Below are 27,005 nucleotides of genomic sequence, written 5' to 3' on the forward strand. Positions count from 1 at the left end.
GTACCCTGAATTTTGGGATACATGTGACTGTAAAAATTGACATCTTGCTTCTCAACTATATAATTTTGAAAACAAGCAGCTTTTAGGAGCATGCTGCATTGGCCAGAAAACAGAATCTGAGGGGAAGGGGGGCGGGTTTCATAAGGGACACACTGAAATATGCAATGGCTCTGAAAACTTGTAATAGAGCCAAAACTTCTGTAATGCATGTATAATGGCCAAGAAAAAAAATGGCAGTAGTAATACCTGGATGTGAGATATGTTCATTTTCTTTTAAGACAGTCCCCTCCATGGACTCTGTCTCTGGAGGTACTTGAAGATGGAAAAACAGTGACAAAAAACACATCTCCTCTGCAAGTGCATTTCACCATTAAGAAAGATTATGCCTCAGTTGTCATACTTGGAGAAATAATTAATTATATGTGAATTGAAGCATTGAGATGAGGTCAAAATCTTAACCTAAATTGTAAAATCTGAAAGGGAGTCATGACTGTGAACACTGGTTGTTTTTTGGTTTTTGGTAGGCAACATGATGTGAGCCCAGATGTCATTCTAAATTATAGTATAGGGGTATAAGACAGAGGTCCACACAGTATTGTTGAGCAGCATGATGAAAAAAGGTAGTCGTTTTTATTTGCATTTTTGTCAAATTTATCTTGGTTACATTCACTGCATGTATCTCATTTAATCCCTATAGCGACCCTCTATGATAGATATCCTCCACCCTTCTGCTACAGATAAAGTTTCTGAGGTTTCAGGGAACCCCTCAAAAACTGGGATTTGGCCAGGTTTGTTTAAATCTAACATCTAAGCTTTAGTGGTTAGAATTCGGTATCATTCAAAAGAATTTTTTGCTATAATAGTAATATTCTTTATGTGAGCTATCCAATATGATATCTACAAGATACATGTGGCTTTTGAGTGCGCTTGAAATGTGGCTAGTGTGATGGAAGAAGTAAATTTTAATTATATTCATCTAAATTAATTTAGATTTAAATAGCTACATATGGAAAGTAGCTGCTATATTGGGCAGCCATGCTCTAGACAGCTTCATCTGCCCACTGTTCCCAAATTTCTATTGGTCATGAGATGTGTTAGACAATTGCTGTAGCTCTAGTGAGATTTCACATTTCTTGAGCATTTGAAAGCACACACACACACACACACACACACACACACATCTTGATTAAGTTTAGAATATCAGTGTTTGAATATGAAGCTGATGCAGCTACATGCCTCTGTGAGAAGGATAATAAGTATGGGCACCCAAAGAGGGAGCAGTGGTTTTCAAAATATGCCAGGATTTAGAAAACCTACAAATGGCAAACAAATGGATTACCCTTTAGGATCTCACTTCTGATGAAAGGTGACCAATCCACTTTATTATATACTGGATTTTATAAAAGCTTTTATTTGATACATATAAATATACAAGTCACTAGAAAAACGGACATGTAGACAGATGAATGAAACCCACTTTGAAATGCATTAAGAATATGGGAGAACTTGGATTTTCTACTAGCTCTTTAAGTTATTAGTGGTGTGACCAGAGGCCACTTAGTTACCCTCTTTGAGTCTCTAATTTCTCATCTGTACACTGGGGAGCAAACCAGGTCTGCCTCCCTTGGAACCTTTTCTGAGTTTTTGTTGATCATAAATGTGGTGCCGCATGAGAAAGGAATGTGCGAGCTGTGAAGTGCTACACAAGTGTGGGTTATTATTCATTTGTTACCACAGCAACCGAAGGGCATCTCTGTGACAACAGAACAGCTAACTGAAAAGCAATGATTAAAAAAAAAAGTATTGTTAAGATCGAAGTATGTGATCCTCTAACAGCGAGAAAGCCCTAATATGAATATTTCTCCCATGCCCTTTTTTCCCCAATCAAGAAGTATTACCTATACATATAGATAATGTTTTTAAATACGGAGAACTGAAAAAAAAAATATGGTTATTTTTTAAATGTCCTTTCAATGTTTATTTTTCTTTGCTCATGAATACATATATATAGGTAAAGATATTTAGACAGGTATCATGTCAAATTTTACAAACTGAGATCATATGTGTATTCATTCCATTTGTATTCTTCTTTCTGTATATTCTTTTCTAATGAATTCATGGTTCTTTATGTATATTAATATTTTCCCAAAATATTATTATAGTCATTGTATAATATTGTATTGCATGGCTATACCATAATTCTTCTAACAAACTATTATTGAATATTTTGGGCGTCTCTCTCTCTCTCTCTCCTCCTCACTCTCTCTCTTCCTGCTTTTGTTTTGGTTGGCTATTGAAACAATACTGCAGCAAATATCATAGGTCTCTAGAAAGACACAGACAAAATCTCTTTCAAGGAGTGGTATTGGAGCTGAGGGTGAATGCCCAGAAGGAGCCAGGCATTAGGGAGGAGCATTCCAAGCACAAGGGCAAGCAAGTACAGTCCTTTGTGGAAACTGGGTTTAACTGATAAGACTATATTACTTTCCCAGGGTGGGAAGTATAACTTACCCCTCATTCTGACTGGCAGTGGATTAAATGAAGTTATTTCTTTATTTAAGCAATTGCAGTTTAGAGGCGGTCCATTCCAGGCTGCCACATTTGTGGTGGATTGTCTCCCATACAAGCTTTCCATTGCACAATTGGACAGATGCTAAAGCCGAAATCTCTAAACATCTTGAATCTTCCTCAGTCCTTAAGATAATATTTGCTATATATTATCTTGTCTGGAAATATATATTAGGTGAATTTAGTACTTACAGTGTAGCCTACTATTTTATAAAGTAATAAGCAAAATCAGTCTCTACCAACAGGGCCTCTTCAAAGAAGTTTAATATGCTTGTAATTAATATTTAATTCCTTTATAGAAATTATGAGGAAGACCAAAGAGAAACTACACAGAACTCCAGACCAATTAATTTCTTCTAAACACAAATTTCTGGTGTCTGATACCTATACATACAGACAGAGTAAAAAGCAAACAAAGGAACACAAATATTTGGGAGAAGGATGATTTGGTGATATCCTAGTTATGGAGAAAAAGATGACTCACATTTTCTTTGCCTTTATTTTTATAGTGTAACACATACTGTTTATTTCAAGATGAATGCATCTAGTATGAGTATGACCATCTTCCCTGTCCTATCGTTTTCCAAATAGATTTTTCCCCTCCCCTTAGCATGTTTCCTTAGGACATCTTGGAGGGCTTAGAGTAGATTTTGGGATATTACACTGTGATGATTGATGGGGGAGACACACTTAGCTTGGTGACATTTGCCACCTGTACCCTCAATTTCCCATCTCCTAACTCCATACTTAGGTAGGCACCCCTGTTTTTCCAATATGCTAGAAAACAATTTTCTGATTTTACAACAAAGTATATTCTTTCAGCTGAAGACCAGAATGCTGAGCTGTTTTAATATACCAAATTTATTTTTAAGCCAACTGCTAGAGAAAGCTTAATGTGTAACCTGTCCATGTTTGATTAATGCAGATAAAAATGTCACCTAACAATTTGAGGAGAGGAATAGAGACCAGGTGTGATCCCAGGTGAACACAGAACACACAACACAGCTCCCAGCTGTCCTTCTTTATAAGAAACTGCACTGCACATAAAGCAACAATTTCAGAAAATCAGGATACGTTAGTGCTGTATTGAGCAGAAATTAAAGGACCCACTGACAAACTGGATTTTGTTGGGGGTTTCTCCCTAAGAAGCCCACTTGACAGATGGGGTGAAGAATTCAGAGAGAGCTGAGCCATGCCATGCAACTTACACAGACAAATACATCCACTGTGCCCTGTGGAAAACAATCATTTCTTGATTTGGGTGTGTACTCCATGGTCAAATTGGGATTAATTAGAAAAAAGTAGTGACGACGTCCTTAGGCTGCTCTGGCCTGAAGTAGCTGGGCTGAGCTGAGCATCACTCTTGCCAATGCCCTTTTGCCTTAAGACTGAGTCTGGCTGGCAAAGACTAGGCATGGGGCACCCTCTTGCCCCAGAGACCCGTGTGGGTATGTGACAAGGGACTCTCTCTCCCCAGCCCCCTGCAGCAGCCTGAGAAGATTCTTTTTTGATACTCTTGTCCTTCGACTCTCATAGTACAATAGTCCATTGACCTCACAGAACCTTGAGGGGAAAGAAAATATTGAAATACATTAAAAATAAATTTGAAAGCTTATAAGAAGGAAGACTGGCAGACAACTCAGTCCAATCATGTTCTAGTGCTTTGTGGAAAGTAAAGCTTGTAAATGATTAACCTGGATACTTCGCTGAGGAGATTTCTATGCAAAGTGTTAAACACACAGCCTGCTTTCTCCTTGCTGAGTAACACTGGTGTGCAACACTAGAGTGCAGAGAGATTGCAAAAGGGATTGTTAAGCAAAGAGGAACCAGGACTTGATGATTTGGAAGATTCTCAGCCTATCTAGATAGGGTGTTCTGGAAAAGGGACCAAGTGTGTGATTGGACAACTGTTTAGCAAACAGTTGAATCAAAAGAGATTAGGTCTGTGACTCATGGATCCAATCAACCATCTCAAGGAAGCTAGGAATAGATCATTTATACAGAAAATATCTGTAGAGCACCCTTTTTTCCTGATGGCATGGACTCACATGAAGTGTAACCAAGGCCAGCTATGACTTTCAGAAATTTGTTATCAGTAGAAACATTATCAGCCTGGATTCAAAGGGACTGATATGGGATATGGTGAGGGAAGCATGACTTTGGGGGCAAAGCCACAGTGCAGATGTTGGCAAGGTGGACCCAGAGGGCACAGACCCAAGGAACAGGGCCATCTTCTCCTGGATTCTGGAGGGCAGAGATCTCTGTGGGTTCAGAGGGTGGATCTACCATTGAGGAAGTGGAACTACCACCCCAATGAGTCCAGAGGACCCAACGTCCATTCAGATAGATGAATTTCGAATCTTAAAATCTAATGGAGTTTGTTCTGCCAAGTTTCAGATTTTCCTAGAGACCATGACCCATTATTTTCCTTCCAATTCTCTCTTTTGGAACGTGAAGTCTGTCTTGTGCCTATCCCACCTTGTATTTTGGAAGCACATAACTTGTCTGTTCTTACGGGTTTAGAGATGGAGAGGAATTTTTCCGCAGAATGAATCATACCCTAAGTCTCACCCATAACTGACTTAGATGATGTTTGGATAAGGTTTTGGGCTTGGAATTGATACTGGAATGGATTAAAACTATGGGGATAAACAAAATGAATACACTTCGCATGTGAAAAGGATATGAATTTGGGGGGAAGTCAAAAGTCAGACTGTTATGGATTCGGTTGTGTCCCCCTAAAATTTATAAGTTGATATTCTAATCCCTAGTGCCTCATCATGTTGCCATATTTGAAGACAGAGACATTAGAGAGGTCATTAGGGTAGGCCCTAATCTACCAGGACTGGTGTCCTTATAAAAATTGGAAATCAGAGACAGACATGCAAATAGGGAATATGATGTGAAGAGAAATAAGGAGAAGGTGACCATCTATGAGCCTAGGAGAGAGACCTGGAATAGAACTTTCCTTCACAGCCCTCAGGAAGAAGCAACCCTGAGGATACCTTGATAAGAGGCTTTGCCACTAAGACTCTCCGACAATAAATTTCTGTTGTTTAAGCCACTCAGTCTGTGGTATTTTGTTATGACAGCCCAAGCAAACTAAAATAAATAGATATGAATGAGTCCTTTTCTCCTCCACAATCTGTGATTAAGCTAAGAATGCAGCCTTTGTGTTACCAATACAATAAATAATTAAATGCCTACTGTGTGCTGTGCCCAGTACCAACAGTTAAAGGGGATCAAAGAACAGTTAAAATTGAGTCAGCTTATGGATTTCAGTTTGAAATAATCATATTTTAAAATGTCTGGGGAAAATGTGAGTCAGTTACCAACAAATGATTTCTGGAAATAAATAAGTTCATGCATTTGAATTGGAAAACTTTAAAAAAGAGATTGTTTCTTTATGTGACCCCTCTCCACCTTTAACAGTACTCATGGCACTGCAGCTAGAAGTTGTAAAGTTATTGTCTCAAAAGTACACCAGGAAATGAAAGCAACTGACATTCTCATAGTGAGGACAGCATATCATTGCTTGTTTTGCAGTTTTATGCAGAACTAGATCCATTTTAAGCTCAAATGTATATGTTAAGTATAATATTTATTACTTTACACTTTTGGGTATGCATACAATGTGTAGCATTTATGAGGTGAATAAAGTTAACTAGTGACAAGTGTCCCCTTTATTTTAAAGTTATTTTTGGAAGTTTTTTCTAAGTACCATTGAATTACAATATTCTTAATATTTTGAACCCCAAGTTCTTTAGGATGATTTGCACATGTTATTTTATTTTGCATAGAGAGAGGTTTTACAAGTACTTCTTTAAGTATTCTTTGATTTTATCCATCAAGCAAGATAATTAGCATTATACTACAGTGTTGGGTTTTTTCAAAAATTAATATTGTGTCTGAGGACAATACATGTGGCTAATTAATTATATGATGTGGATCAATGGGACAATTTGTTAATAAATTCCACTGGTGATGATGGAAACAGTTCATGAAGACAGTCCATGCATCAGGATAAGACTACAGCCTTTATATTTATTTACTAATAAATTTAAGACTAGAGGTAGCATAGGAAAAAATAATGGAGATACCAAAATTTGTAAGTTCATGGACATTTTAGCTGTAGAAATGAGAGTAGGAAATAAAAATCACTAGTGTTGCACCTAGATCAATCACGTAGTGATGGATTTTCTTTTATTTTCTTTTTTTTTTTTTTTAGTGTTTATTTTTGAAGGAGAGAGAGACAGAACACGGTGAGGGTGAGGGGCAGAGAGAGAGGGAGACACAGCATCTGAAGCAGGCTCCAGGCTCTCAGCTGTCAGCACAGTGCCCAACGTGGGACTCAAACTCATGAGCAGTGAAATCATGACTTGAGCCAATCGGATGCTTAACTGACTGAGCCACCCAGGCACATCAGTGATGGATTTTCTATAGTGAGGTCCCTTGACCATACCTGGCTGCTGAGAAGAACGGACTTCAGTAATGTGAGGAAGGTCTAGCAGCTAGAATGGAGAACATGACTTGGAAAAATATCTGGTCAATTGGGATGTTCACTATTCACTGATGAGAGTGGCCATGGCTATGGAAATTGGAGGCTCCATGTAAGTGGGATTAATGTAGACTTCCTGGACCAGGGTAGTTTGACCTGGTGTGTGGGACATAGGATGCTCTTGACAATTTTAGGTGATCCATCTTCTCGGGAGAGTTTCCCACAATAGGGTGAAGCGTCAAGGAAATGGGTTTGGTTTTTAAGGGAAAGGAGGATTTTTGTAAAAACTAATCTTTGAGTTAATGTTACCCAAAAGGTTTGAGATTCCAACTGAGGCTTGCTTCTTCAGGAGGATGGCGGAGTAGGAGGACGCTGGGGTCACCACATCCTGCGGATTACTTAGATTCCACCCATACCTGCCTAAATAACCCAGAAAACAGCCAGAAGACTAGCAGGAGGGATTCTCCAGAGCCAAGCGTAGACGAGAGGCCCACGGAAGAGGGTAGGAAGGGTGGAGAGGCGGTGCACACTACACGGACTGGCGGGAGGGAGCCGGGGCAGAGGGGCAGCTCACAGGCAAAGCAGAGCCCCCGAGTCTGGCTTGCAAAAGTGGAGGGGCTGGAAGGATTGTGTTCGGACAGCAAGCGGGACTTAATATCTGGAAGGTTATTAGCTAACAGCTCTGCTCAGAGAGCGGGAGGGCTGGAGGACAATGGGAGGGAGAGTTGTTGAGCCCAGGACTGACGACAGAGCTCAGCTTGGCGGAGAACAAAGGTGCTCGCCAGCGCCATCTCCCTCGCCCATCCCCTAGCCAAAATCCCAAAGGGAACCAGTTCCTGTCAGGGAAGTTGCTTGCACCTCGCAAACACCCAATGTTGTGCTTCTGCAGATCCATCCCTCTGGCGGTGGGTCTGATTCCCTCTAGGTGCCTCAGGACCCCTCCCAAAGTGGACCTCCAAAGGAAAAGCGAGCTGAGCCTGCCCCTCTGCCCCTGGGCACCTTGCTGATCCACCCCAGCTAATACGCCAGATCCCCAGCACCACAAGCCTGGCAGTGTGCAAGTAGCCCAGACGGGCCACGCCACCCCACAGTGAATTCCACCCCTAGGAGAGGGGAAAAGAAGGTACACACCAGTCTGACTGTGGCCCCAGCGGTGGGCTGGGGTAGACATCAGGTCTAACTGCGGCCCTGCCCACCAACGCAAGTTACTCCAGACAGCACAGAGGAAGAGCCCTGCAGTTCTGCACCACTCCAGGGACTATCCAAAATGACTAAATGGAAGAATTCCCCTCAAAAGAATCTCCAGGAAATAGCGACAGCTAACAAACTGATCAGAAACGATTTAAACAATATAACAGAAAGTGAATTTAGGATAATAGTCATAAAATTAATTGTTGGGTTTGAAAACAGTATAAAGGACAGCAGAGAATCTATTGCTACAGAGATCAAGGGAGTAAGGAACAGCCAGGAGGAGCTAAAAAATGCTATTAATGATCTGCAAAATAAAATGGAGATGACCACAGCTCAGATTGAAGAGGCAGAGGAGAGAATAGATGAACTAGAAGATAAAATTATGGAAAAAGAAGAAGCTGAGAAGAAGAGAGATAAAAAAAATCCAGGAGTATGAGGGGAAAATTAGAGAACTAAGTGATACACTAAAAAGAAATAATATACGCATAATTGGTATCCCAGAGGAGGAAGAGAGAGGGAAAGGTGCTGAAGGTGTACTTGAAGAAATAATAGCTGAGAACTTCCCTGATCTGGGGAAGGAAAAAGGCATTGAAATCTAAGAGGCACAGAGAACTCCCTTCAGACGTAACTTGAATCGATCCTCTGCACAACATATCATAGTGAAACTGGCAAAATACAAGGATAAAGAGAAAATTCTGAAAGCAGCTAGGGATAAATGTGCTCTAACATATAAAGGGAGACTGATAATACTCGTGACGGATCTCTCTACTGAAACTTGGCAGGCCAGAAAGGAATGGCAGGAAATCTTCAATGTGATGAACAGAAAAAATATGCAGCTGAGAATCCTTTATCCAGCGAATCTGTCATCTAGAATAGAAGGAGAGATAAAGGTCTTCCCAAAGAAACAAAAACTGAAGGAATTTGTCACCACTAAACCAGCCCTACAAGAGATCCTAAGGGGGATCCTCTGAGACAAAGTACCAGAGACATTGCTACAAGCATGAAATCTACAGACATCACAATGACTCTAAACCCATATCTTTCTATAATAACACTGAATGTAAATGAACTAAATGTGCCAACCAAAAGACATAGGGTATCAGCATGGATAAAAAAACAAGACCCATCTATTTGCTGTCTACAAGAGACTCACTTTAGACCTGAGGACACCTTCAGATTGAAAGTGAGGGGATGGAGAACTATTTATCATGCTACTGGAAGTCAAAAGAAATCTGGAGTAGCCATACTTATATCAGACAAACTAGACTTTAAATTAAAAGCTGTAACAAGAGATGAAGAAAGGCATTATATAATAATTACAGGGTCTTTCCATCAGGAAGAGCTAACAATTATAAATGTTTATGAGCCGAATACGGGAGCCCCAAAATATATAAAACAATTACTCACAAACATAAGCAACCTTATTGATAAGAGTGTGGTAACTGCAGGGGACTTTAATACCGCACTTACAACAATGGATAGATCATCTAGACACATGGTCAATAAAGAAACAAGGGACCTGAATGATACATTGGATCAGATGGACTTAACAGATACATTTAGAACTTTGCATACCAAAGCAACAAAATATACTTTCTTCTCGAGTGCACATGGAACATTCTCCAAGATAGATCACATACTGGGTCACAAAACAGCCCTTAATAAGTATACAAGAACTGAGATCATACCATGCATACTTTCAGACCACGATGCTATGAAGCTTGAAATCAACCACAGGAAAAAGTCTGGAAAACCTCCAAAAGCATGGAGGTTAAAGAACACCCCACTAAAGAATGAATGGGTCAACCAGGCAATTAGAGAAGAAATTAAAAAGTATATGGAAACAAACGAAAATGAAAATACAACAATGCAAACTCTTTGGGATGCAGCAAAGGCAGTCCTGAGAGGAAAATACATTGCAATCCAGGCCTATCTCAAGAAACAAGAAAACTCCCAAATACAAAATCTAACAGCACACCTAAAGGAAATAGAAGCAGAACAGCAAAGACACCCCAAACCCAGCAGAAGAAGAGAAATAATAAAGATCAGAGCAGAAATAAACAATATAGAATCTAAAAAAACTGTAGAGCAGATCAATGAAACCAAGAGTTGGTTTTTTGAAAAAATAAACAAAATTGATAAACCTCTAGCCAGGCTTCTCAGAAAGAAAAGGGAGATGACCCAAATAGATAAAATCATGAATGAAAATGGAATTATTACAACCAATCCCTCAGAAATACAAACAATTATCAGGTAATACTATGAAAAATTATAGGCCAACAAACTGGACAACCTGGAAGAAATGGACAAATTCCTAAACACCCACACTCTTCCAAAGCTCAATCAGGAGAAAATAGAAAGCTTGAACAGACCCATAACCAGTGAAGAAATTGAATCGGTTATCAAAAACCTCCCAACCAATAAGAGTCCAGGACCAGATGGCTTCCCAGGGGAGTTCTACCAGACGTTTAAAGCAGAGATAATACCTATCCTTCTCAAGCTCTTCCAAAAAATAGAAAGGGAAGGAAAACTTCCAGACTCATTCTATGAAGCCAGTATTACTTTGATTCCTAAACCAGACAGAGACCCAGTAAAAAAAGAGAACTACAGGCCAATATCCCTGATGAATATGGATGCAACAATTCTCAATAAGATACTAGCAAATCGAATTCAACAGCATATAAAAAGAATTATTCACCATGATCAAGTGGGATTCATTCCTGGCATGCAGGGCTGGTTCAACATTCACAAATCAATCAACGTGATACATCACATTAATAAAAGAAAAGATAAGAACCATATGATCCTGTCAATCGATGCAGAAAAAGCATTTGACAAAATTCAGCAACTTTCTTAATAAAAACCCTCGAGAAAGTCGGGATAGAAGGAACATACTTAAAGATCATAAAAGCCATTTATGAAAAGCCCACAGCTAACATCATCCTCAATGGGGAAAAACTGAGAGCTTTTTCCCTGAGATCAGGAACACAACAGGGGCGTCCACTCTCACCACTGTTGTTTAACATAGTGTTGGAAGTGCTAGCATCAGCAATCAGACAACAAAAGGAAATCAAAGGCATCAAAATTGGCAAAGATGAAGTTAAGCTTTCACTTTTTGCAGATGACATGATATTATACGTGGAAAATCTGATAGACTCCACCAAAAGTCTGCTAGAACTGATACATGAATTCAGCAAAGTCGCAGGATACAAAATCAATGTACAGAAATCAGTTGCATTCTTACACACTAATAATGAAGCAACAGAAAGACAAATAAAGAAACTGATCCCATTCACAATTGCACCAAGAAGCATAAAATACCTAGGAATAAATCTAACCAAAGATGTAAAAGATCTGTATGCTAAAAACTATAGAAAGCTTATGAAGGAAATTGAAGAAGATATAAAGAAATGGAAAAACATTCCATGCTCATGGATTGGAAGAATAAATATTGTCAAAATGTCAATACTACCCAAATCTATCTATACATTCAATGCAATCCCAATCAAAATTGCACCAGCATTCTTCTCAAAGCTAGAACAAGCAATCCTAAAATTCATATGGAACCACAAAAGGCCCAGAATAGCCAAAGTAATTTTGAAGAAGACCAAAGCAGGAGGCATCACAATCCCAGACTTTAGCCTCTACTACAAAGCTGTAATCATCAGCATGGTATTGGCACAAAAACAGACACATAGACCAACGGAATAGAGTAGAAACCCCAGAACTAGACCCACAAAGGTATGGCCAACTAATCTTTGACAAAGCAAAAAAGAATATCCAATGAAAAAAAGACAGTCTCTTAAAAGACAGTCTCTTTAACAAATGGTGCTGGGAGAACTGGACAGCAACATGCAGAAGAATGAAACTAGACCACTTTCTTACACCATTCACAAAAATAAACTCAAAATGGATAAAGGACCTGAATGCGAGACAGGAAACCATCAAAACACTAGAGGAGGAGGCAGGAAAAGACCTCTCTGACCTCAGCCATAGCAATTTCTCACTTGACACATCCCCAAAGGCAAGGGAATTAAAAGCAAAAATGAACTATTGGGACCTCATCAAGATAAAAAGCTTCTGCACAACAAAGGAAACAATCAACAAAACTAAAAGGCAACCAACGGAATGGGAAAAGATATTTGCAAATGACATATCGGACAAAGGGCTAGTATCCAAAATCTATAAAGAACTCACCAAACTCCGCACCTGAAAAACAAATAATCCAGTGAAGAAATGGGCAGAAAACATGAATAGACACTTCTCTAAAGAAGACATCCGGATGGCCAACAGGCACATGAAAAGATGTTCAGCGTCACTCCTCATCAGGGAAATACAAATCAAAACCACACTCAGGTATCACCTCACGCCAGTCATAGTGGCCAAAATGAACAAATCAGGAGACTATAGATGCTGGAGAGGATGTGGAGAAATGGGAACCCTCTTGCACTGTTGGTGGGAATGCAAACTGGTGCAGCCACTCTGGAAAACAGTGTGGAGGTTCCTCAAAAAATTAAAAATAGACCTACCCTATGACCCAGCAATAGCACTGCTAGGAATTTACCCAAGGGATACAGGAGTACTGATGCATAGGGGCACTTGTACCCCAATGTTTATAACAGCACTCTCAACAATAGCCAAACTATGGAAAGAGCCTAAATGTCCATCAACTGATGAATGGATAAAGAAATTGTGGTTTATATACACAATGGAGTACTACGTGGCAATGAGAAAGAATGAAATATGGTCATTTTTAGTAACGTGGATGGAACTGGAGAGTGTGATGCTAAGTGAAATAAGCCATACAGAGAAAGACAGATACCATATGTTTTCACTCTTATGTGGATCCTGAGAAACTTAACAGACACCCATTGGGAGGGGAAGGGGGAAAAAATAGAGGTTAGAGTGGGAGAGAGCCAAAGTATAAGAGACTCTTAAAAACTGAGAACAAACTGAAGGTTGATGGGTGGTGGGAAAGAGGGAAGGGTGGGTGATGGGTTTTGAAGAGGGCATCTTTCGGGATGAGCACTGGGTGTTGTATGGAAACCATTTTGACAATATATCTCATATATTAAAAAAAATAAAAATAAATAAATAAATAAATAAATGTAAAAAGAAAAGAGATTCCAACTGAGGATATGTTTCATGTTATTGTTATATTTAATATTACATTACTTACTGTTTTTTTTGATATTGAGTCCATTATAAACTAGTAAATTCTCCTGAGAAAATTATAATTTTATTGGTCAAGGGAATCTTAAATTACTAAAAATAACCGTGTGAGTTGTATTGCAACTGAACCGAGATATGGTGATAATATCTGCATGCCCTTTGTTTTCAAGTGCTCTGCTTTTACCATTTTCCTAGTTCATATGCTAAAGACATATTGTTCAATCACTCATTCATTTAGCACATATTTGCCATAGATCCAACAGGCGTCAGGAATAGAAGTGAGAAAAGAAGGAAATATTAATGTCTGATATAAGATTTACTAAGTTTGTTCTGAGGCAATGAGTGACTATACATTTATGAATGAAGGATAAAAGTCTTCATTGCAGGTCTACTTCTCCCATTGCTTTGGAAATGTCAGTGCTGCTCATAATGGGGTGAGATGGGTTATAGTGATAGTAGCAAGACTAACCCAAGAGAGGATTGCTGAGTGTTGCAATGGGAAAAATCCATGACATACATGACCCTCTGTAATTACACATATAGCTCCTTTCAGCTGTGTTTGGTAATAGAGAATAGCTCCTTTATCTATTCAATGATGTCAAGTATTATAAGGACCTGAGAGAAGCCGAGAATAGCAAGGTAAGCCCGATATGATAATATATGTCTCCTTTCTCCTAATCTTAGGGTAGCCAGACTTAACAAATGAAAATATGATACCCGCTTAACTTCAGATTTTGGATAAACAATGAGCAAATGGACATCCTGTGGCAATTCTATCTCTTTCATGAGGTTCATTACTATCTACACCACAGACCTCTTAGCCCAATTCTAGAATAGTGCTTCTTAGATGGGTATGCAACATTCTCCATCACTGGCAGTATTTACTCTGACACCCAGGCTGTGGGGACATCCTCCATGGGGAAAGGGATGTGAGAAAAGGTAAAGGTGTGTTTTTGAAAAAATAAATCTTTCTTCATGTGATATATGTATGCTGTGTGGCCCCAGAGGGATATACCCATGTCCATACTTATCAAATCTGAAAAGAATCACTTTTCTGAGGTGAACAAGTCAGGGGCTGTCTTCAATTATTATTCAGGTGGTTATTTTGGAGCCTCACAAGCAGTGATACTAGTAATTATATAGATATAGCTAATATATAATATATATTATGTATCTATAGTTTTTTATTTTTGTAATTTTTTTCAATTTTATTTTTGAGAGAGAGAGAGAGAGAGAGCATGAATGCAAGCGGGGGAAGGGCAGAGAAAGATGGGAACAGAGGATCCAAGAGGGCTCTGCACTGACTGCAGAGAGCCTGATGCGAGCCTAGAACTCACCAACCATGAGACCATGACCTGAGCCAAAAATGGATGCTCAACTCACTGTGCCACCCAGGCGCCCCTAAATATATATATAGATATGTCATGTACATATAGATAGATAGATAGATAGATAGATAGATAGATATGTGACATATCTATAGATATATATATGTATATACATATATATGACTGTCTACTTATATTTATATATATACTAATAAATATAATATAATATTATAATTATATTAATAATATTATATTATATATATTATTGTCTACTTATATCTTTTTATTTTATGGAGAAAGGATGAGAGAAGGTAGCCAGAAAGATAAAAATAATAAAAAGTGAAAAACATACACAAAAGTTAATCACATGATAAGAATTGGCAATCTATTCAAATAATTGCAAGCCTAAAGGAACTATAAAATAAATTACCTCAACATTGAATTTTTTGTCTATTGATTTATATATTATTTCTGTTCTAACCCAAGTTTTATTTATGAAAAATTAATACCAACTTTAAGAAGCTTCAATATTCACTTTTATTATTTATAAAACAATTAAGATACCAGAATGCATACGGTACATACTGTGAGCTTGGTTTTGTACATTTATTCATGTGTCTACATTATTTCCACTTTAATAAACATACCATATGTGTATCTTTACAATGCCTGAGAAAGATTTAGCTGTCTGGCACTTACACATGTGTTATTAGTTTTATATTAACTTGGATTACTGTTGTTACTATTCTTGCTGCTGCTATTACTACAATTATCTAATGAGCTTGTTATATATCTGTTACTCTTTTAAATTCTCTTAACTCAGAAGCCCTTTAAACTATGAACATCTAGCCAATCTTACTGCTATTTTATAAACAAAGATTCAGGGAGATTAAGTAATTTATCCTCTGTCATATAAATGGACAACATCAGAAATGGAAATCTTGGTCAGAAACTATGTCATATAACACAAAAAGCGAATCTTTTCCCTCCACTCCTTTATGTTTGCACCATTTCGCTATTGCGTAGATGAGAAATTGGCACATTCACATGTTTTAATACAAGTTTGAAAATTGTAAAAATTAATTAAGAACACTTACTGTATCCACTCGTTTTCAAAGATGCTCTCTCCTCAAAAAAACAAGATCAGAATTCTAGACGTAGGGAAGCACATACTAAATTAAGAAAGCTATTCTGTTTCGTCACCCCAGTTAATACGCTGTTGCCAGCGAATAAAAGCAAGTTAAAAGCATGCTGTTTTATCTTAATATCTTAATTATTTATGAGATGAGGGGCTTATTTAAGGATTATCTAGGAAATTACCTTAAAACAAATTAGGTAATTGCAATACATTAAACAAAATGGAGTCCAGCAATCCCCCCTTTATTTAGGGGGTTCATTCCAAGATCCCAAGTGGATGCCTGGAACTTCATATTAATATCAAACCTGATATATACTCTGTTTTTTCCTATACATACAGACCTCTGATAAGACTTAATTTGCAAATCAGGCACAGTAAGAGATTAACAACTCTAATAAAATTAGAGCAATATACTTAAATAAAATCTTTGTGAATGTGAGTTTTCTCTCTCTCTCAAGTATTATTATGCTGAACTTACCCGTCTTCTTGTGATTATGTGAGCTGTAAAATGCCTGCATAATCTGAGATGAATGGCGCAGGAGGTGAATGACACAGGCATGTCATACAGTGTCAGGCTACTGTCAACCTTCTGATGATGCTGCAGGAGGAAGATCATCTGATTCCAGACAGCAGTTGACCATGGATAACTAAAACCACGGAAAGCAAAATTGAGGATAAGGGGGACTATTGTATTACAAATATCTAAATTAAATGGGATATTTCTATATTTTGATTGCAATCAGTTGGGGAAACAAAACATGAAAACTGCAAATGTTAAATAATAATGACTAATAAAAATAATAGTTCTGAAAAGTTGCGTGGACGTGCTACAAGGTAGGCCTGGCTGCATCATATTCAAAACAACACAGACTGTGGCATGAAAGAGACCTCAATATGGTTCCGAAAATTCCTTCTGCATGAACCTTGTCTAGAATAGTAACCTATTCTAATTCCTTGGATGATACTCATAATAATTTGACTTTGTCTTTGTATATTAACTTACGGTCTCTCTTCTTCTACTAATGTAAAAGCTCCATGAGAGCGAGGGCTTCGTTTGTATTTTTCACTAGAGTATCTCTAAAGCCCGGAATAGTTCATAGCACATAGCAGATGAATGCATGAGTGAATGAATGAGTGATCAGATTAGTCAAGGTCTCAATTCTTAGCTGTGCAGTCTTGGGCTTTTCCAGACCCTCAGCTTTTTCATTTGTAAAATAATGTTAAATAATCATTTTCTCAGAGAATTCCCCTGATTATTAAGTGTGAAATAAGTAAAGTATACCACACAGGGACAAGGGGTATATAAGTGTTCAGTAAATGCCATTTATTTATTAGAATAAATGTGACGCTTTCACGTTCAGAAGAAAATGATTCTATATCCCCACCCCGTTGTTGACTTTGGTCATATATTAGGTCCAATATCACGTGAGCTCTTGTGGCTTATGTCACATCCCAATGGAAACTCGCATCTCTCACTCATCCCTCTGCCATGATAATGTGCCTGTTTCAGAGCAGAGTTGCACCTTCAGAACGAAGACATATGCAGCAGGCCCGAACCTGGCTGTCAACTTGAAGCAGAGACTCAGGCACCACCTGCTGATGTGTAAATAAGAAAAAGATATTTGTTGTTGAGAGCCCCTAAGATTTTGGAGTCATTTGCTATGCAGGACAGTGTTTTGAACATCGACTATTAAAATGTTCTATGGAATGTCAGATGAAATTCGGAATGTCCATCTTGGAATAAAATTAGTTGAAAAAGGATGGGTTTGAGTCGGCAAAGGAAGAAGAGCGATATATTCCTGTCACGAAAATAAGATATGTAATCGACTACCTCCCCTTTCAGAACATCGATGTCTTTTGTTTTGTCATCTTTGGCTTTACTTCCTTCTTCCCCTCCCCCTCCACCTATTTCAGTCCATTCACCAAGGTCCCATACATCTAGTTGCACCACTATTGGCAAGGCCAAGCACAGTGGGAAACCTGGTCACTTCTTCAACCGTTTCTATTTTGGACTTTACACTCCTGCTATACGGAATTAGTTCAATTCCTTAAAGCTGTCATACTGTTTTATGCTTCATATATTTTGCCCAAACTTTCTCCTTTGCCTGGAATGTCTTCCTTCTGCCCCAAAACACCATCTCTTCCACATTCACCAGTGAGGTCCTCCTCAGTCTTAACAATCCAGTCCAAGGGTTGGTCACTCTGCCTCTCATCATGACAGAGAAGTCTCTAGGACCAGGTCATTATTTAATCACCTTTATTGTCCTTGGTGGTTAACACAAGATCTAGCATTTAATATATGTCCAACAAATCCATTTTGAAGTGACTTGGAATGACAGGTCCTTTCAAAGATTAAACAAACAAAAATCTAGAAGAAGCGTTCTGACTAAAATCCAATGTTTTAAATGTGATTTTCATCATTACATCTTGAAGAATTAGGTTAGAGATAGAATTTTCAATAGAAGAGGAAATTAAAAGCATTCTTAAGCCTAGAATGTGACCTTTTCCCCAATTTCTCCATCAGCAGAGTTTTAACACTAGGTCTTTGCTACATCTCCAGTTGGTATTTAATGACATTAGATCAGGATTACATCAAGAGCTGGCAACTTTAACCAAAGTGGGGGAAAAGAGAGAGAGAGAGAGACAGAGAGACCGAGAGAGAGAGAGAGGAGGGGGATTTCTCTGGTTTTGAAAAAATAATCTCAATTTTCTTATTTGAAAATCATGGTGATAACATTTTGTTGTATCTAATTCATAGGGTTGGTATTAAAAACCCATGAGAGGGGGGCGCCTGGGTGGCGCAGTCGGTTAAGCGTCCGACTTTAGCCAGGTCACGATCTCGCGGTCTGGGAGTTCGAGCCCCGCATCAGTCTCTGGGCTGATGGCTCAGAGCCTGGAGCCTGTTTCCGATTCTGTGTCTCCCTCTCTCTCTGCCCCTCCCCCGTTCATGCTCTGTCCCTCTCTGTCCCAAAAATAAATAAACATTGAAAAAAAAAATTTAAAAAAAATAAAAAATAAAAAAAAAACCCATGAGAAATTGTGATGTACCTTGTTATAGTTAGAATAAATGGATGCAAGTCCATTTTTTTGTGTATCTCATAAGCAGACATGAGCAGGCAAAGGACACAAGAGAACATGAGAGTTTGTATATATAGAAGAAAAGCTACCCAAGAGCTGTAAATGAGTCTGTGCAAGGTGGAAGGTAACTCAGCTAATTTTCCAGACATTACAATTTACCTGTAAGACCAATAATAGTTGAGAAGTCTGAAGAAATAAACAGAGAACAATAAAGTTACACTTTTTTAAAAAAAGAGAAAGGTGCAGAGAATAAAATCCTTGAAGTGTGTGGGAAGAAAAAAAAAAAAAACAACAGAACTGTGTCTTTCATGCCATATGGAGTTTGATCCTGAAGAATCACTTCAGTTGGGCCTATAAATGGCTATTCTTTGTAAGATTTCCTTTCTTGACTTTTGCCTGCAACACATGGTGCCTTGCTGTATACTTTAGAAAGCATATTAACTTCTACTTGCTCTTATGTGTCCTCAGTCAGAGAAATGCATTTCAATTTAAAGCCAACAAAAGCATGGAACAAGGAAGACGTACTTGGCTGTCACAAAGAAATGAAATGATGAATAGAACCATCAATAATTCACATGCTCTGTGTACACATAACAGAATGCCTGATTGTCCAAAATGACTTCTACCTTGGTGAAGCACCAACAGATTGTTCTTCACGGGTCTCTTTGACTGCCTGCCTTGTCCTTCGTGTATAAAGTACTTCTTGTTTTTGACAATTTCAATGCTTTTTGCTGGTCTTCATGAAGGTCAGACTGGTGGTCGATGGCTAAAAGATACTGGAAAAAATTATAAATAAAGTGTCACTTAGATTATCTCCTGCCTAAGTCCTTCTCTCAATCACACATTTAGAGATTGAGATAAGCCTTTAATTGTCTGGAATGATCCCGATATTGGTGAATAGAAATTTTAGGATGGTTGGGCTGGATACACTGTCAGTCAAGTTTTTCCCCCAACTGTTCCTTCACGTCACATCGCTATAGTGGTTAGAATGAAAAGGTTCCCAACCCACATAAGCTTTCAAGGGAATTTACAGATCTGTATAACTATGTAGCACATAGACAAAATTTTTTGAACCTCCCTCCCCCAACAGCCTTCACCAAATGAAAGGAAAATGGTAATGTGCCACACTCTTCCTGCTCCGAGGGAGATATGTTCTTATACGTGTGCTGTGATGAGATGGGCAATAAATACTTTGGACACTGAAAGAGGAAATAAAATCTGCACGATGAAGGAAAAGCTAAGAATTGAAATGTTCCCAGGAATTACAGCTGAGCTATAATAGTTTATATAGGATTAGTCCACAGAAGTAATTTTGTAAGTCTCTTGTGGCAGACACAGAATGATAGGGGAACACGGTGATGTACAGGATGTTTCCATTATATTCCATAAATTTGCATTAGAGGTTCAGAGAAACATAAATAATGCATGATAAGTTCTATCAAAAGAATTTCTGGCTGTGGTGAGTGCACACAGGAAGCTGCCTGTAAGGCCATATTTTAACAGGCCTGGGTAATGGCCTGAATGGCCACGTTCACGCCTATAGAAACTGTGGGGTTTGCAATTTGTCAAAGGTTAATGGAGAATGAAGGAAAGTGAGTTTTTTTTAAACTTTAAGCTGGTTTCCTATGTAAAGATATAAAATATTAACATAGTACTTCTAATACTACCATCTGTCTTTATATTAAAAAAAAAAAGTAATCGAGCATTTTGACTGAGCCACGGCTACTGCAGTCAACCTCTCAATCCTACACCCCTCTCCTCGGGGATGGCTTGACAATGAAGAGAAGAAGGTTTGGCTGCAGGAGAACAGGCACAGGTTGATGAGTGATAATAACTACTGGTTACTGAGGGCTTACTCTGCGCCAGCTCCCAGGCTAAGAATGTGACACATTATCTCAAAATTATCTCGTTTAGCCCATATAGCAACCTCATCACAGAGAGATTGTCCATGGCTAATAGGTAAATGTCTCTGAAGGAGTAGATTACTGTAGATGATATAGATATATTTATAGAGAGCGTCTACCTCTGAAACTCGGTCCGTTTTCCTCACCACTGCATCATACTGCTTAATGATGAAAATGGTTAATTTTGAGATCAGCTTGGAAGAAGCAGCTCTGGAGGGACCAGTCTTGTCTGAGCCAGAAGGAAAGGGTGAGGGTCCTGGTGACACTTAGCAGTGGGTGCTGCTTGAAATGTTATAAGGAGAAGGAATGGCATAAGGAGAAGCTGAGTGGTTCAAAGGCCCAGGGACACAGAAAGATCTCCAGAACAGCTTGGACCAGTGAAGGCCCTAGATGGTGTGATTGGCTGTGCGAGCTGGGTTGACTGGAGAAGATTAAAGCAGTGGTTGTATGCTCTTACCTGTGAATTGTCTCTAAAAATGAGAAAAATAAAAATCCATTTGAATATCTGCCCTCCTCAGTCTTCATTCTCCTTACCCTATTCCATTCCTTCCAGTGGGAAATATATTTTTTCCTGATCAGTGTTCTGACTAGCCATTATTTTTCCCTTTAGATCTATTCTCCACCCTCCTCAGGCTGCTATGTGCCAGTGTTGGTAGTTGGGGTGGGGGGACTGACTGCTATGGACTGCATCACCCTCTGGCTTCTTGTTGGGTTTGACCAATGGAGTTCACTAGCAGGAGATCGGAGGGCAAGAGGTGAGAAAAGTCAGGATATTTCTTTCCTCTTTCCAAATTCCTCCCTGCCTCGGTCACATTTTTTTCTGTCGAAGTAGCTATGTTTTCTACTGGTGGCACTTTCCCCAAGGGTCTAGTTTTCATTAGGCTCCAGATACATGTCTTTCTTCCCTATCTTGTAAGTCCTAATGGTGGTTACCAGCTCCTACCTGTTGCTGGTCTCTTGGTGTCTCTCCCTCCTTTGTTTCAGAAAATCTGACCTCACTTCTAAAAATAGTCCTGTCACTGAAGTCCCCTGTAAAAGTTCCTTCTGTTTGTTTGAGCCATCTGGGGTAGATTCTGTTTCCTGCCAAACTCTGACACACACTAATGATACTCTACTAAAAAGCTTTCTTTTTGGGAAGTGCTTACCTGCTTACTCTGCTTGTCTAGCCTTAGGTTAAACAGGATTAGGTCCACAAATACGTGCCCATGCCACAGAAGTAAAACCTCAAACAGCACTGGAAAATAAGCGATGCCAACTGTATGTGTGGTTAAGTACAACTGCTTCTATAGACCCGGCTGGATTTTTCAGTATGTTGTTTAAAATGTTTAGGGGCGCCTGGGTGGCGCAGTCGGTTAAGCGTCCGACTTCAGCCAGGTCACGATCTCGCGGTCCGTGAGTTCGAGCCCCGCGTCGGGCTCTGGGCTGATGGCTCGGAGCCTGGAGCCTGTTTCCGATTCTGTGTCTCCCTCTCTCTCTGCCCCTCCCCCGTTCATGCTCTGTCTCTCTGTGTCCCAAAAATAAATAAACGTTGAAAAAAAATTTAGAATGTTTAATGCAGTGACTAAGTGTTTAATTCACTTAGTCAGCAGTGAATGAATGGCACAAGAATGTTAGTAAATCATATCTCGCTTGTGATGCAGACTTAAAACAAGGTCACTAATTATAGGTATTGAACTGTTTTGCCTGACATGTTCAAGCCCTAGTGCACTAAACAACTGTCATTTTTAGAAGAATTTTTAAAAAGAAAGAAATGAAGAAATGTGGAACTGATTGAGTGCACAAGCAAACTGGGATCTCCTTTTAAGTTCTCTAACCAAGAGACAGCCAGACAGGGAAGAGTAACAAGCATTGATTAGATAACAGAAAAAAGGCTAATTCCACCTCCAAATATAAATAATTGCTTTTTGCTTTCCATAGCTTGAGGGAAGCCTAAAGCCAAGAATAATTTATAATCTTACTTTCAATTACTTTTCTTCCCCCAACATTTTACGAGCATTATGTCTGTGCTTTCAATCAGACATGTTCAAGCAATAGCAAATTTGTCTCCAACTTAGCGAATTATTAATTAAGAACCCAGATGTGTTTTACAGAGCAATGGAAGCTAAAATCAATGGATGTCTAACCTGAGGGTTAGGCTCGGGCAATGCTGGAATGAGAGAAATCTATTCCCAGGTCGTACTAATGAGATCTTAAGTGATTGTTTGAAAATGGTGCTATGGCAGGATTACATGAAATAGACTTTTGTATATACTTTTTCTTTCATTTTTTCTAACCCTGGGAAACATAACAATTTAATTCTTTTTGATGGTTCCCACTGGTACCCCTAAGCTTTTCTGGGAGTTATGAAAAATGGAAAGTTAGCTTTGAGCTACATGCCTGAGGAGGAAAACTGAAGTGTTGCCTAGAAATTGGTTAAGGAGGAGAATAGAATCCTCAAACTTTATAATGCTCACCTGATCCCGGTCAGTCCACTTTCCAAGATTATGTTGTCATTATTGCAGGATTTCAGCTCTCCCAACCAGTGGTGCCTCGGATTCCAACGCTGGCACACAGGCAGTGTTCCTATAATTAATCCGACCTCTAGAAAGCCAGTATGGACCGATTTTGTTAAGAAGAGAGGGAAGGAAATGAGCATTTGTTGGGGAGTAATTAGGTGATAGACACAGTGCTGGACACTTCATACATGCAGCCTAGTGTGTTCCTTAGAAAGATGTTCATGCTCGATAATAGAATGCTCATTTTTGGATAAAATTCAGGGCTTAGGAGTTAAGTGTCTCTATCAGGTTTTCACCTCTAATAAAGGAAGAGGTGGAATTTAATGCCAGGTGTGTCTGTCTTTGGGTTAGCATGTGTGCTATCAAGACATAATACCAGCCAGACTGATTAAAAATCTGAATCTTTTTTCTATGCCAGTTTCGTCTATCTCTGAAGGAAATTCTTGGCTCTGGCCTTAGTAATCTTACTGAAACAATGTAACTTGAGGCATGCTGGCCGACCTTTTCCAGACCTAATTTCCACATCAGTAAAATTACAGAGTTGCAATAGATGTTGCCAAGGATTACTCTGAGCCCGGAACACTTTTATTTTCCTGCTGTATTGGCAAGTTTTTCTCTCCCATTCACATCGTTTTGTTTTCCTCTCCCAATCTGATCCTGACAAAATTAAAGAAAGTGAAAATTTCCCTGAAGGACATTTCAGTTTACCAGGAAATAAAGCTGAAGGGAAAGACTGAAAACAGGGTGGCATTTATTTCTGTGTGGAAATCTTTCTTAATGTTTACAATCATAGTGCAATTTTGAAAGTGACTATATTTACGTAGTTCATTATAGGAAGACATCCAAATATTATGCTGCCTTTTTTCCTACTAGAAAACAAATATTTCTATGGTGACATACTGATGACACAAAAAGATTATAGGGATGCATAGACTGCTTTGTATTACCTTATGGGTCTTAATCCATTTGATGCAAGATTGCCCAAAGTAATCAAAATATAAAAACAGGGAGGAAAACATTCAAACATCTATAAAAAGGTTTTTTTTATAGAGTGTCAACAAAGCTTCCTCATGCTTTATGATTTGCTTAGAATTAAATTATACAGTAAACATTCCAGAATTGAACAGTTGGGACTAAAATTGGTGTGTTCACTTAAATTAGGATAAAAATCTAGCTATATATGGTTTACGAGAGACACATCCAAAATAATATGCCACATAATGCTTATAAGTAAAAAGATAAATAAGGTAGATGATAGACAGTTAGATTGATTGACAGATAATAGGTAGATGATGATAGATAGATAGACACACAATTGATATGTTAGGCAAATAGAAACAGAGAAATAAAATACCAGAGGTAATGAGCATATCAATAAAGCAAAATTTAAGGATTAAAGCCTTAATCAAGATAGAGAGGCATATTTTGCATTAAAAAACAAAAAGGAGGCGGGGCGCCTGGGTGGCGCAGTCGGTTAAGCGTCCGACTTCAGCCAGGTCACGATCTCGCGGTCCGGGAGTTCGAGCCCCGCGTCAGGCTCTGGGCTGATGGCCCGGAGCCTGGAGCCTGTTTCCGATTCTGTGTCTCCCTCTCTCTCTTCCCCTCCCCCGTTCATGCTCTGTCTCTCTCTGTCCCAAAAATAAATAAACATTGAGAAAAAAAAATTAAAAAAAAAAACAAAAAGGAGGATAGTTCATGAAGGATATGTCATCTATAAACATTTGGTACATAAAACCAGGACAAAGACAATTAGCAAAGTAAAACTTACAGTGAGAGTCAGAATTGAACAGATCAGGTAGATTTTAAAACCACGAGCATATATAAGATTACATCACAAAATTGACAAGGGTTACTTAATTCCTATTCATGGTATTTTATACCCTACAAAATGCATACTCTACTCTTGTGACCAAGAACCAGTCAGGTGTATTAACAAACAAACAAGAAAAGCATCAACTGTCTATAAAATAAATCTTAATAAATTCCCAAAGATGGAAAATGTAGAAACCACATTTTTTGGCTGAAAGCCAAAAAGCATAAAGTCTTATACAAAATAGTAAAACACATTTTAAATTGTCTACAAAAAATATTTTAAATAAATAAAAATACATAAATAAAACTATAATTCAAAATCATTTAAAGATTAACAAAAAGTAGATAACCCCATATAAAAGCATATGGAATATATCTAAAACCATACTCAGGAGAAAACTTAAAGCTTTGAATCATTTTATTAATAAATAAAAAAGACTATGAAGGAATGGGTTAATATTAAACTTATGAAATTGTTTAAGTAAGGAAGGAAAAGAATTAACAGGGAAATTTAAAACAACTCTTATGACCAAAAATACCAAGAAGGAAATAATAGTAAAATTAAAAGGTAGCCAAATAAAGCAGATAATTATAATTTTGAAAAACTAAAGAAATATTTATGACATTAAAAATAATCAAAGTGAGAGGCGCCTGGGTGGCTCAGTTGGTTAAGCATCCGATTTTGGCTCAGGCCATAATTTCACAGTTTGTGGGTTTGAGCCCCACATCGGGCTTTGTGCTCACAGCTCAGATCCTGGAGTCTGTTTAGGATTCTGTGTCTTTGCCCTTCCCCCACTCATGCTCTGTCTGTCTCTCTCTCAAAAATAAATAAACATTAAAATAATAATCAATGTGATACAACACAAATTCCAATAAATATTCTAAACAATTTTATTTAAGACTTTATGAAAGTAAATGCAAATAATCTAGTGAAGAGAATAATATTTTGGGATACTATAAATTTCCAAAATACGTTCAGAGCTAGAAAGCATGAAAAGAATTTTTATAGAAAAATTATGGAGACTTTTGAGGTCTAACCTTAAAATACCTACCAACCAAGATGAATCTACAGGTAAATTTTATGAAACCTTTTGAGACTAGAAAATATATATGTGATACAATTATTTCAGAGCACAAATATGGATATCTTACTAAACTTGAACAACCTGGAGCACCTGGGTGGCACCATCAGTTAAACGTCTAACTGTTGGTTTTGGCTCAGGTCGTGATCTCACAGTTTGTGAGTTCAAGCCCCACATAGGGCTCTGCGCTGATGCGTGAAGCCTGCTTGGGATTCTCTCTCTCCCTCTTTCTCTCTCTGCCCCTCCCTTGCTCCTGTTTTCTCTCTCTCTCTCTCTCTCTCTCTCAAAATACATAAAACCACTCAAAAACAAAATAAACTTGTAGACCTCATATCAAAATGCAACAAAGATGGCACTGAAAAACTGAACAATGGAAGAGTTATTCTGAAAACATAAATGAAGAAAATAATGATGATGCAAATAGCATTCAGGGAAATATTAATATAACATATCAAGTGGAAGTAGAGTTTATTTCAAAAATGCAAGGTGGTAAATTTTAGGAAACTCCCTGATATTTTTAGTGTTTTTATCTATGATTGTGTCAATAGATAAATAAGTTAAAAGCATTCTATTTTTGTTACTGTTTTCTTTAATATTAAATAAAATAGAAATAGAACAAAACTGTCTTTAAAAACTGAGAAAGGGGGCACCTTGGTGTTCTTGATTTTGGCTTAGGTCACGATGCCAGGGTTGTGGAATGGAGCCCTGTGTCGGGTTCTGTGCTGGGCATGGAGCCTGC

The sequence above is a fragment of the Leopardus geoffroyi genome, chromosome B1, assembly GCF_018350155.1.
Source record: "Leopardus geoffroyi isolate Oge1 chromosome B1, O.geoffroyi_Oge1_pat1.0, whole genome shotgun sequence".
Taxonomy (NCBI): Eukaryota; Metazoa; Chordata; class Mammalia; order Carnivora; family Felidae; genus Leopardus; species Leopardus geoffroyi.